Raw genomic sequence first — 12,189 nt, 5'->3', positions numbered from 1 at the left:
GTGACGGTGAATGGTTACTCATATTATCGATAAGTAAGAGGAAAAAAGAAAAATGTGACATAGCAAGATGGTCAACAACAATTAATAGATCAACATGTTTTTGTAGATTCTTCTGGGATGGTAGCAAGCACCCGGCCTCCAAGAGGATGCTGCAAGCACATAGGATCTTGAAGAGACTTCAGAAATTGTCAAATCTCTCCAAAAGAGGCAATAGCAATAAGCACTAGCCCACTTCAAGCAATCGAGAATTGAACTCAAAAGGGGAATCAAAAAAGAATCGAAGAGAATATTGATGAATGTCAAGAGATGAATAGCCGAATTTAGATATGAGAGCAAATACCACATCAATTCTCAAGCGAGAGAAGAGAGAGGTACTAGTTGGGAAAAGATACTATGCTCTGGATCAGAGTCAATAGAAGAAAATCTCATCTAGAGAAAGAGAGATTCTTTCCAAGACCCCATCATCAAAGTACTAGATCATTGGTTTCATCCTAAAATAAGCTTAGAAAAGAAGCCAAGAGATGAGGATTTCAATTTTCAAAAGGTAGCAACCATTAAAAATTAATTTGGATTAAAGCCTATCCAGCATAGACAACATTATTTTCAAAGCAAGAAGAACAAAGAAGCCAATACGGAATGACTTGACCAATCATGATGTAAAGCATCATATTTAAATCCATAATTAGATAGATCGAACTTTGAGAAAACCCAGAAGGTTCTTTTGATGACATATATTAGACTAGTCATTGAGAAGAACCATTGCATTAAAGGCCATATATAGAGAGACAGAAGCTCATTTATTAAGAAAAATTTTGGAGTTTCTTTCTTTGTAGCAATAGCACAAGACAGAAGCAACAAGAATCAGGGTAGCAGGCCACTGGCTAAAGAGAAACTTTCCTTCAAATATGAAGAACAAAGGGTGGACAGCCAATCAGAAGTTGACTAGTTGCCAAGTCTTAAAAAAATAATTTTTCAAATTTATAAGGTAAAGGAGCAGAACAAAATAGATGATCAACTGATTCAATGGAATGCCCATCGGGTATGCACCCTCCGAAGTTTCGTATCAGCTGTTCTCTTGTATTAAACTTGTAAGACAAGGTTAGCCACAGAAAATATTAGACTTAGAGGGATAGAAGCATTCCAAATCATTTTTGCCCGCTTCTATTTAATTCTTCTGCAAATAAGACATTGAAATAAAGAAGTCGTGGAAAAGAAGCATGATCATTTCAACTTCGAGATCAATTTATCTGACACCAAATTGAGATTCAAAGTGCTAAGCATTGTGAGAAGTTAAGATTTCTCTAGCCTCAAGCAAAATATCAGAAGGGCATTTAAATTCCAATAAGAAAAATCAAATTTGAAGAAATCTGCTCGCACCCAAAAGTTTTTCCTAAATAGCTGAAATAAATTAGAAAATAAGATGCAAATGGGGGAGGACATCAGCAATCCATCCAAAAAAAAAAAGGGTTTTAAGACCATTACCAATATCATAAGAAGATCTATTCCAAAAAGTGGAAAAAAAGAAGCAGATAGCTTACCAAATAAAAGAGCATCTCTTTCTTGACATTTAGCTCAGTGAAAGTTTACTTTTCTAAAATAAGCACAAGTAAGTTGCCTTTTTTAGGAGGCAAGTTCACTGTTAAGAAATAAGTAGCCCCATTTAGCGAACAAAGTAAGGTTAAAAGTGTCTAAATTTTTAATGTCCAAGCCATCTTTCTCTTTATTAAAACAAGCTCTGCTCTACTTCATTTTGTAAGAAATACCATTGGTTGAATGAGATCATTACTAAAGGAATGATTTCCAAAGCTTATCAATCCGCTCAAAGATGGGAGCTCGAAAGAAATCAATAGTTCAAAATAGTTAATGTGACTCTTTTGTTGGCTAAATATTTATAATTTTGTTAGAGGGAGGGATGGAGGGAGGCACAAATGCATCTTTAATATGCATATTTGGCTCATTTTTAATGCAATGGATAACTCCATCCATACCATGTGCCAAACACGGCTCCAAAATCCATGGTTTACCAACCTCTGCATGGCAGTATAATCAAAGTACCAGCTAATGCAGTAATGAATAACTCCATCTATGCCATATGCCCATGGCTCCAAAATCCAAGGTGTACCAACCTCGATATGGCAGTATAATCAGCTCAGAAGCCTGTGTAACATGCATCCTCTAAATAACATTGAATTTGCAAACAAAAAAAAAAGTTAATTAAATCAAAGCCTTTTTCAGTTTTTAAAATTGATCCCACAATGGCCCACAACGTAATCTTTTGAGTCACACTCACGCGGTTGTAGGCAAGCAGTGTCCGCAACGGAATCTTATAGTCACACTCATTTATTTGAGAAATCTTGTGGTCATTTGGGCAAGCAGAGAGCAAGCTAGCCCTAGATTTTTTTTGCCAATTACGTACCATTACATTCCGGCCGCAAACATTGACAGAGGAGACGAGACATGCATGATAAGTGTAGCTGCATGCAAAACATTAAAAACTCGCACGTGCAAACGTGTTAATTGACGTTACTACTGCACGGTTTTTCACGTGGACCATGTCTTCGGGGTTTTTTTTTTTTTTTTGTAATTTTTTTATATGGTTTTCCGCGTCGTAAGTTTTCCTCTTGGCCGTCAACTTGCTTGTTGTCGGTGTCGGGTACCAATCGAAATGGTAACACATTTCAACGAATAATCCTTGACCGATTCAAGCAATCCAATATTTAATTAATCGTTCATTTTTTTTTTTAATGTAATAATCGTTCCAAGATTTCTCAATCTAAATTTTGCTCGAAGAAATAGTTTTTTAGTGATAAATAGTAAAACTGATATTCCAAAGAACTGTTTTGATAATTAATGATGAAAAATAGCTTAAATATATCAGACAAGATACCAACACCTGGGTCCTGCATGCTTGCTTTAGTAGGGGACTTCAGTCATGTTCTTTCCTCCTCTCTCCATTTTTGTCTCTTCTTTCACTTCTTTCTATAGCCTATCTCCATAAAATGTGTGGATCTTTTATTGTCCACCGTATAGTATGGTGCACAGCACGTATATGCCTGCGTGTGCAGTGAACTTTGCGATGCATATTTCATACAGTTGGATGTATCATCTATCGCATAATGGATGGTATACGCGATGCATTGTACAGTACAATACATCGCATGTATAGTAAAAGATTCGTACCTTTTAATAAAATCACTTTTTTCCCATCGGACTTTATGAGAGTGGCAGAAGGATTTCATTTTGATCGAATTGTTGGGCCTACAGTTTTCCATAAGTTATTTCAATCTTTGCCTCTTGATCTTGCATTCATGAGTATATTAACATGCGGGATCAGGTTGCACAAAAGAATGAATAATCTTTTTTTACGACATCATTCATTGAATCTACATAGATCTCAAAATATTTCAAATTTTAGTATCCATCAAACTGCATAGATCTCAAAGTGACGATTGCAAGATTCATCGATATGTTCATACGAAGGAAAGTGAATCTTTCTTTCGTACGAAAGATACAACCTACCCATTAACATGAAAAACAGTGAGCAGAGGGGCAAATCATCACCTGGCGAAGGTCTTTCTAGTTTCTGGAACCCCATTACCCAAAGCATACGTGATACCCAACCAAGAAGGAAACAAACGTTTGCTGTCTTTAGCCTTGGTGAATTGTGATTGGCTCCAATAATGTCCGACTCTGGTTCCGACTTAAGATTCAACAAAAAGACTCATGGGCCAGAAGAACCCAACACCACATAAAGAGGCAGAGCGGAGCTCTTTCTTGGCCCAATAAATATATCCCAGGGCTAGGGTTGAACAAATAGGTTGCCGAAGACCCCAGGCAAAGACCTGTCGCTAGTTGATCACATTGTTGCCAACCACACGACCAGCTTGTTACCTGGGTTGGGTCAATTGGCGAGGCTCCATTCTTCTGGTATGTGATAGTGATGGGGGCAATGTATTAGTGCTGGTATAGGACGCTATGATCACCGTATACGTTATGAGGTCAATTTGTTTACAAGATAGACCCTGCCATGTCCGGTCCATAGTTTGGTACCTGTGATGAGACCGTCGACTCCTCTATAGTCTTTGGTCATGACAGAGACCACATCCAGACTGCCTTAACTCCTTGAGGAAATAAACTGTGCCATATGATTTTAAATCTATGGAATATAAATTATATTTTTTAATCCACCGAAAGGTTTAAATCTGAAAATATGAAAAATTTGATGGCTTTGATTTATGCAATGCATTACATTAGCTATTGTCATATATTTATATGGACAACATTACATTTGGTGCTGTTATTTAAAATACATTGGCAAAGCACAAGGAAGGTGGGATTTCAATTATATTTTCATTTGATGCTCTGCATCAAATGAGTCTTAGATATGACCGTGTGTTTTTAATTTTAGGATTATAACTATATTTGGTTCTCCATTAATCTTTCATCACTTTATCATTTTCTTTAAACCATATTCTCAACAGTAAAGAGTTATGTCCCGATCAAATTTGCAGAATACTTTTCTAACACTCGAAACTGAATCTTGGGTGCGAAGTAATACAAAAATATGACAGTAGTTGGACTTTTTATCTCCAAGTTCTCCTCTGTTTCTTTTGCTGACAAGTGCCTGTAATATCCCAAGTCCAAGTTCAGGCACAAAATATTCAGTTTATTAACACCACTCAAACAAGACTCAAGGTTGCACTAACGATATAAATATTTATTAAGAATTATATTTAGTTACATTAGAAGAGCTAATTCCTCTAAAATATTTCACAATATAGTTTCTTAGAGCCTTCGTAAACTAGCAGTTCCCAAGGCACAGCAAGCATAGGCTTTGACTACATCTTGTTCTTACAACGCACGATAAACCATAGCGATAGGAGTCTCAAGGGATTCCAATGATAGGAATGAAAGGAAAGAAGTAGATAAGAGGTGGCAGCTCCAAGTCTCTTGGCAGAGGTAGGCCGTCGGGCCTCGCCGGTCCGGCATTCGGTGCCCTTGGTGCTCTAGCATTTGGTGGCCTTGGTGTTCCAGCATCTGAGGTCATATCAGGGTGCCAGTTTTGATCAGCATGGGAAGGGCATGACCTGAAGAAGGTGAGAGGGGTGGCTAAAGCATAGGACTCCTCCAATCCTTGAGCCTTTACGATCTTAGAAGTCATGGATTTTTTGAACGAGCAGAGCTGCTCTGGTCCCCGAGCAGCCTCACAAGGCAGTCAGGAGGGGAAGAGGAAGGTGGCGAGGACTTCGTTGGGATCTCAACTTCAAAGTAGCCTTTGTTGTTAGTTAGAGCAGGGAGCAACCTCTTCTCATGGTTGCACTTTACTGCCACAAATACACCTACAAGTAGAAGAAAGAAGCCTGAGTCTGACTCAGTCAACAAGTCATATTTACAAAACAATATACGATAGACGACTCTTTGAATACGTAAATTGGGGGAGAAGCAGAGACGGCAAACCAGCGAGATTGTGGGAAGTGCAGTCGAAGCAGGCCACCGATCCCTTCAGTGAATGGGGCTTTGAGAGGCCAATATGTGGGAGGATTAGCATAAGGAGAAGGGCTTCTACTACTAAAGGAGGAGAAGCCATGAAGAGAGGCGAGCAACTGTGGACTGAGGGACTGGAGAGACTATTGAATAGCACATTAATTTATAGAGGCTCCACATTAAATTGAAGTGGTTCGAGCTTACAATAGTAGATGAGATAGAAAGGAACTGCATTGTCATGAGTAGCAAGAGAAGAAAAGTGCTTCTACCCTCTTTTGCTCGTGTAGTAAACGGTGAATCTGAGGTGGTGGTGTAAAAAAGGGGAGAGTAAAATATCTATTTTCCTCTTTAATTTGTTTTTGTTTTTTGAGAGAGAGCAATGAAGAACCCTTTGATTCTCAACTGTTTGTACGTTGGAGCAGAAAAAGCTATATTCCTTTTTTTTTGGTATGAAAAAAAAAAAAAAAAAAACTATATTCTTTCATCCTTCAAAACTCGCCTAAATGCAGTTCTATTTAGGCTTCTCATCACAGTCGCCATTTTTTAGCTCCTGCAGTTCAAGTTACAGTCTTCTCTCTTGGAACCTTTTCCGAGAAGAAGTAACAAAAAAACTATTTAAGGGAGGAAAAAAAAAAAAAAAAAAGCAAGCAAAGGGAGAAGAATGTGAAATTGAATAATAATAGATAGGAAAATAGTTTTTCTTTAAAAAAAAAAAGCAGTGCCTTTTTATTATTTTTTTTGCCATGGTGGTTGATTCACATTATTCTAATGTGAAATGCATAAAAAAAAAAAAAAAAAAAAATCAGAAAGTAAACCATCTCGAAGGTCCTTTGGAAGTTGATCTATTGCACCTCTCCATAATACTGGGCCATGAAAAAGGCCACCCAACTTTTCAGCCCTATTCATCCCATGGTAAACATGACTCTCAATGAATGATGTACCTTTATCCTTAAGGCTCCTGATGTCGTGCAGCAAAGGATGGCACTCATCTCCCATACTCTGCCTATGGATCCAACTAATCACCATAGCACTTGATGGGCATAGCCGGTATTTGCTCAGGCTACCCGCAATTCTACTCTGGGAATCAAGGTATAAAAAATCAGACTCTTGTTTGCTGCAGCTATCCAATATGGGGCAACCAAGCAATGTATTAAGTATAAAATAATATAAATAAAGGAAACGTAGATCATTCCATAGGCTGCAAATGTATCAGGAATAAGTTCTAAATCATTAACAAATACTAATAAAATATTAAACTGATAAAATATTCAATTATCGAAAAAATTGAAGAAACATCTGGCTTGTGAGCATTTGTTGGGAATCCGAAAATTTTGACTTTCTCAAAGAGTGGGACTCTTTGTGGTTATGCTGTAATTAAGCTGAATTTTGATTCCCTCCTAATTCCAATTGATGTACATCGTGTAAAAACATCTCATATTTATTTACTAATTTTATTTTTTTACACACAGATTTTCTATTATGCACTGTATAGTATTGTGCATAGCATGCACGTCAGCCCATTATATTATGTGGTACATAGCACGTCCGTTTGTATGCACAGTGAGCTATGGGATGCATATAATATATTATTATCTTTAATATTTATGATATGATATACGATGCATACAATATACTATATTATACGGTGCATTACATACACAGCAGAAATTCCGTACCCCACTCATTGAATGTATAGATTTTTTTATTGAACCTTTTATCTTTAGGAGCGTGGATCTTGCACCCATAAGGTATGGTACATCCGGGGGTGTCGGTGTACGATGTAGTGCATCCGTCCATCACATAATGGATAACCGTATATGAGTACTGACCATGCGATGTATGGTGTATTATTTAATAGCTATCCATCCGGATAGGCCTATCCATGGATATATCGCCGCGCATGCACAGGGGATCCGTGCTCTGTGTTCATTATCACCTTTGTCCCTCTTCCTTGTGTACTTGTGGTGGAAGAGTTGGAAAGCACCAAATACGAAGGTTTTTTAAGAGAGAGAGAGAGTCGGGACCAACCCGGGCTGGTTCGTATGAGGTAGAATTATTCATCCAAACTTCAGTCTATCATATATCAAAAGAGCAAACGCAAGCTTCAAACTACCCTAAGTTGGAGAGGAACCTCCAGAGGACCTGCTGTCCCTTTGGAGTCGTTTCAGCCCTGGCCCAGTCTGTATTGGTTTCTTTGACTCCAGTAAATTTGAATTTTTCTTTTCGCCAAACAACTGCTTCTTGCGCTTTGCCTCCTTGAACGATCGTTGTTTCATTCTTGTGCTCTTAAAAGCACCTTTTCTTCCTGCTGCTGACAAGCGAACCCAGAAAGTATATGAAGAAGTAATGGAAATTGAATCTGTCGTAAGTGTTGGGATAGCTTTATGCTTCTTCCATCAGAAAAAGGAATCTTCAAAGTGTTCTTTTTGTATTGTTCACTTGCTTATTTCTACAAAAAGCATTGAAAAATGAAAAAATTAGTATTCCTTTGCTTGCCCATAAATTTTTACTGGACTGCTCATGGTTGCTACAGCAGGACTCTGAGATTTTTTTTTTTAACAGAATAATTACAAAATTCTTCTGAGATTAGAGCTAAATTGTACTTATATCCAATGGTTTGAAAAATCCACGCTACTATCTAAGGACATAAGAAGATACATGCATCATCCTTTCTATTTAAAAGCAATTTTGATTTTTCACATGAGGTAAACAATTTTGCTAATGTCGATCGCTAATTTAACTGGATAAAATGTAGGCCTTACAAATTATTGAGTGGAAGTATAATAAACTTAAATCTCATCTATTCTTTTTAAAGATGTAGTAATTAGAGACTGTTGTGTATTGATACGTGGGGTGGACCTCCTAACATCTTCGACTCAAAACCCGCAGAAATCGCTGCAAGTATCAAAAATAATCAACCATTGGTGGATCTGTAGAGATCTGGAAGATTGTTATATTAACCTGGTGGGTGATTATTGGGCTTGTATCATTTTGTTCTCCAAATGCGCAACACAACAATAAGGTCTGCGTGCTTTGATTATGAACTGCCTTGCCAAAGAAGATGAAAAGGAGAGAGGGCATAAGTGGATAGGTAGTTGAGTAACTTCAATGCTGGACTCATTTGAAAATTTAGGTGGTCCAAGCCTTCAAGCTTCTGATCTAGTCTAGAATATCGGCGAAGAGTTCAGACCCAAAGTAAAATTCTCACTCTACATGAAAATGGAATTGCATAAAGTTTTTTCTGACTTTGAGTTTGTTTCTGTTTCTGTTAAGATGTCAAGCTGTAATTCTAAGGACTAGCGAGTCAAGTTGATTTTTTATTAGTGTGAAAAAGTTTTGAGGTAAATATTCCGACTATGCTATGATCTTATTAATTTCTTCAGAGAATTATCTTCATGAGAGGCAGCCCTTTTTTCAACCATGTTGATGTTGATAGCCATTGACCTATGGCAAGGCTCCATGAGAATGGGTGACGGGTGAATGCATGGTGTAGTACAGGTTTTTCCTCTTTTTTTTTTTTTTTGATGAAAGATGGAGGTCGTTAGGGCCACCAAAAAAACTTATTAAAGGAAAACACAACAGAGATTACAGACTCAGGTAATTACAAACTCTCAACAGTGTGAGAGAAGACTATTGGGAGATAAAGAGGATACAACACAATAAGAACAGAGCAAGGGAGCTAGACAATGGGAATTAGATGGCAAGCAAGGAGAAAGCTACTCGCTTTGTCTTGGACCAGATTGCACCATTCACTAGGTACAAGTCGTTCAAATAAACTGTTACTATCATCTTGCACGCTACCGGTCACTACTACCATCTCTTTTTTCTTCCTCTATTTTTCTGAAGGTGACGACAACATGGTCGAGGCCAAGGAATTTTATTTTGTATTATGTTAGACTTATATGTCGTTTCAGCCACAATCACCTCCTGAGAAACTTTTTATTTCTGGACTTAATACACCTTCTGAAGTCAATTCCAAAATTTCCTTGCTCATAAAGCAAACTAGTGGATTCATAACTTCTAGACAAGGTTATAAAGAATTGGAATTTAAAGCAGAAATAAAGATGATCGTACCTAACCATAGTTCCATTATATTGAAACTTCCCTAAGGGAAATTTTCGGGATAAAACCTTTCGTTAGAGAAATTTTTCGCATAAAGTGTTCTTGACTTCACAATTTTTCCAAAAGGTGAAACGACAACTTGCACACTAATGTCACTCCAACCTTCCTGATTGTTTTTAGTCTTATTTTGGAAGACATCTCTTGCTTCAATCACATTTGCCTCCTTCCATATCTTCTCCCTAAAGCAGTTGATATAAACTATTCTACTCTTTGAAAGGAGAAGAAAGAAAGTAAATGAGGCTAAATCTAAACCATTTGCAACGACACTTGGATTTTCTTTTATTACTCTTACCTTTAGAAGAATCTCTATCAGGCTTCAATTGAGATATACCATCCATCCACCTTGAAGTGGAAAAATTCTCAAGATTGCTTTTATAACGGGAGCAACTTAACAAGAATTCTACCAAATGTTGGTCATTTGGCCCTTCTATAATGCGTGCAAGTCAAATTTCACACTTTTGCTACATCCATAGGTACTAAAAACATTAACAGAGATATTTTCATCCATCCATCAGCGTTGGTATCGTCACCCTTTCTTTTTTTTTTACTGAGAAGATGTTATGATATTGAGTATGGCTTAAATTTTAGCATTGTCAACTATTTTGAGAAGCTGACCTAAGTGGATTTTTCATAAGACCTATGGTGGTAGTGGAGCACTCAAGCCATCAGGCCCAAACCCGGTGCCCGCTATTGATTTCTTGCAGTGGTGTAGGAATGTAATCTTTATAGTACGGACTTGAACCGTTTTTGAATTTTAATAGCCTATTTGAGTATTTTGATCTTTTCACATTATTTTAGTACTTGATAGTCATATATTGTAATCACATGTTTTTGTTATTTGACCTACCGCACGTTATAGAAATTATTCTTTTTGTACTTCATCTTTTGATATAGTAAGATCTCTTTCCATCTTTGTACATGAACGTAGGCCAAAAAGTTGAATCATGTAAACTACTGTATGTTATTTTCTATATACAATTGTACGTTATTATTTTAAATTTTATATTAATTAATAGATAATCTTGTAATATATAATAACCATTATTGGTCTTTTTTTCTCAGCAAAACGAGGGTAGCAACGGAGAACGGTCCTGGTCACCAGGGCTTTCATGGAAGGATAAAGCCGGTATTCTGGCCAGATGTCAACCTACAAATTCGCACCCACCTAATGGCGCCTGCAAGGTTTGGTGAAAGAGGAGCCTTCCATGGTCCAATCGAAGAAAACAAAATGATTAAGTATTGATAAGCTAATCATATTTTTTTGATTAAATTGAAAATGCCAAGTTTTTCTGCAACTATCTGATTTTTTTTTTTCCCCAATAATAATCAGTTTTTGCTGTTTTCAGTCCATTCACCATAAATTGTTCATTTGGATTAACAAGTGGAGAAATTCTTTGTGACGCCCCTGATCTCCAGATGGGCCTCTTCTTGGACTGAGATATGTGGCCTTCGGGCCCTAGGTTGGACTTAGAGGGGTTTACAAAAAGAAGGGCCTGGGCGCCTGATACCCCTCTTCCAGTTTTCCTACTTCTGCGAATTAAGATAACAAATCCAAGTTTTGGTCAAAGAGATTAGAAACAGCCATCAGCAATGCTGATAACAAATCCAAGTTTTGGCCCAGGAAATTAGAAACAGCCATCAGTAATACTTCTCATTTGATCACCTCTTGAACTAACCAAATAGCTGGGGATTAGAAACAGCCATCAGTAATACTTCTCATTTAATCACCTCGAGCTAACCAAATAGCTGTCCCTTTATAAGCACATTCCCCCAAGTCTTTCAGAGACAACTAACAGATCCAGACCGCTTTAGTATACAGAGAAGAATCAATAGGCTGTTAGAAGAAGAAGAGTGCCATGGATCCAGAGTCCCAAGATTTTGAGGATACAACAACTTATCGAGAACTTCAGCATTCTTCATCATCTATTCCACATCAATTTACAGTATTTTACTTCTAATGTCAGATATTATGAAGAAAATGAGTAAATGGTTGATAAGATATATGAAGAGAAAATTCTCTCATTATCTCGACATTTGATGCATAATACGATTACCTTAATTTATAATAGCATATAGTGAAGATTCAACCAGACGCAGCTTGGAGAGTTAACTCCTAAAAAGAAAAGGACAGCCTCACCAATCGCAAGATGTCATATAAAGAATAAATAAGCAAGGGGTGGTCTTTTGGTAGCTCGTTATGGTCTTCAAGGGACATGTTTAGATTTATGCTGTTCCCTGCATCATGTGCCTAATATGAGAATGCCTGCCATGTTTGCACGACTAACGATATGATTGAATAGAGAATGTCAGGCTATTGTTTGTAACAAAATGACTGTCTTCACATCTTTATTCATTGATATCAGTCAGCAAGGCTTGAAGATGAAAGCATGGCCTCCAGCAACTCTCAGTTTTAGGACAAGAAAAGAAATCTAACCGCATAGGAAACGTATGATGAAGCATGGAATACAATAATGCTATTGGTCCCCATGAAAAGCAACACTAATGGTGCTACCTGCAAATCGAAAGGCACAGAAAAGGTCCCACACTATATTGATGTGTTAAGACACCATGGTGGTCCTTGTG

Source organism: Elaeis guineensis, chromosome 9, assembly GCF_000442705.2.
Source record: "Elaeis guineensis isolate ETL-2024a chromosome 9, EG11, whole genome shotgun sequence".
In the NCBI taxonomy this organism is placed as follows: domain Eukaryota; kingdom Viridiplantae; phylum Streptophyta; class Magnoliopsida; order Arecales; family Arecaceae; genus Elaeis; species Elaeis guineensis.
The sequence above is the reverse complement of the archived record's forward strand: the minus strand, read 5'-3'. Positions refer to the sequence as shown.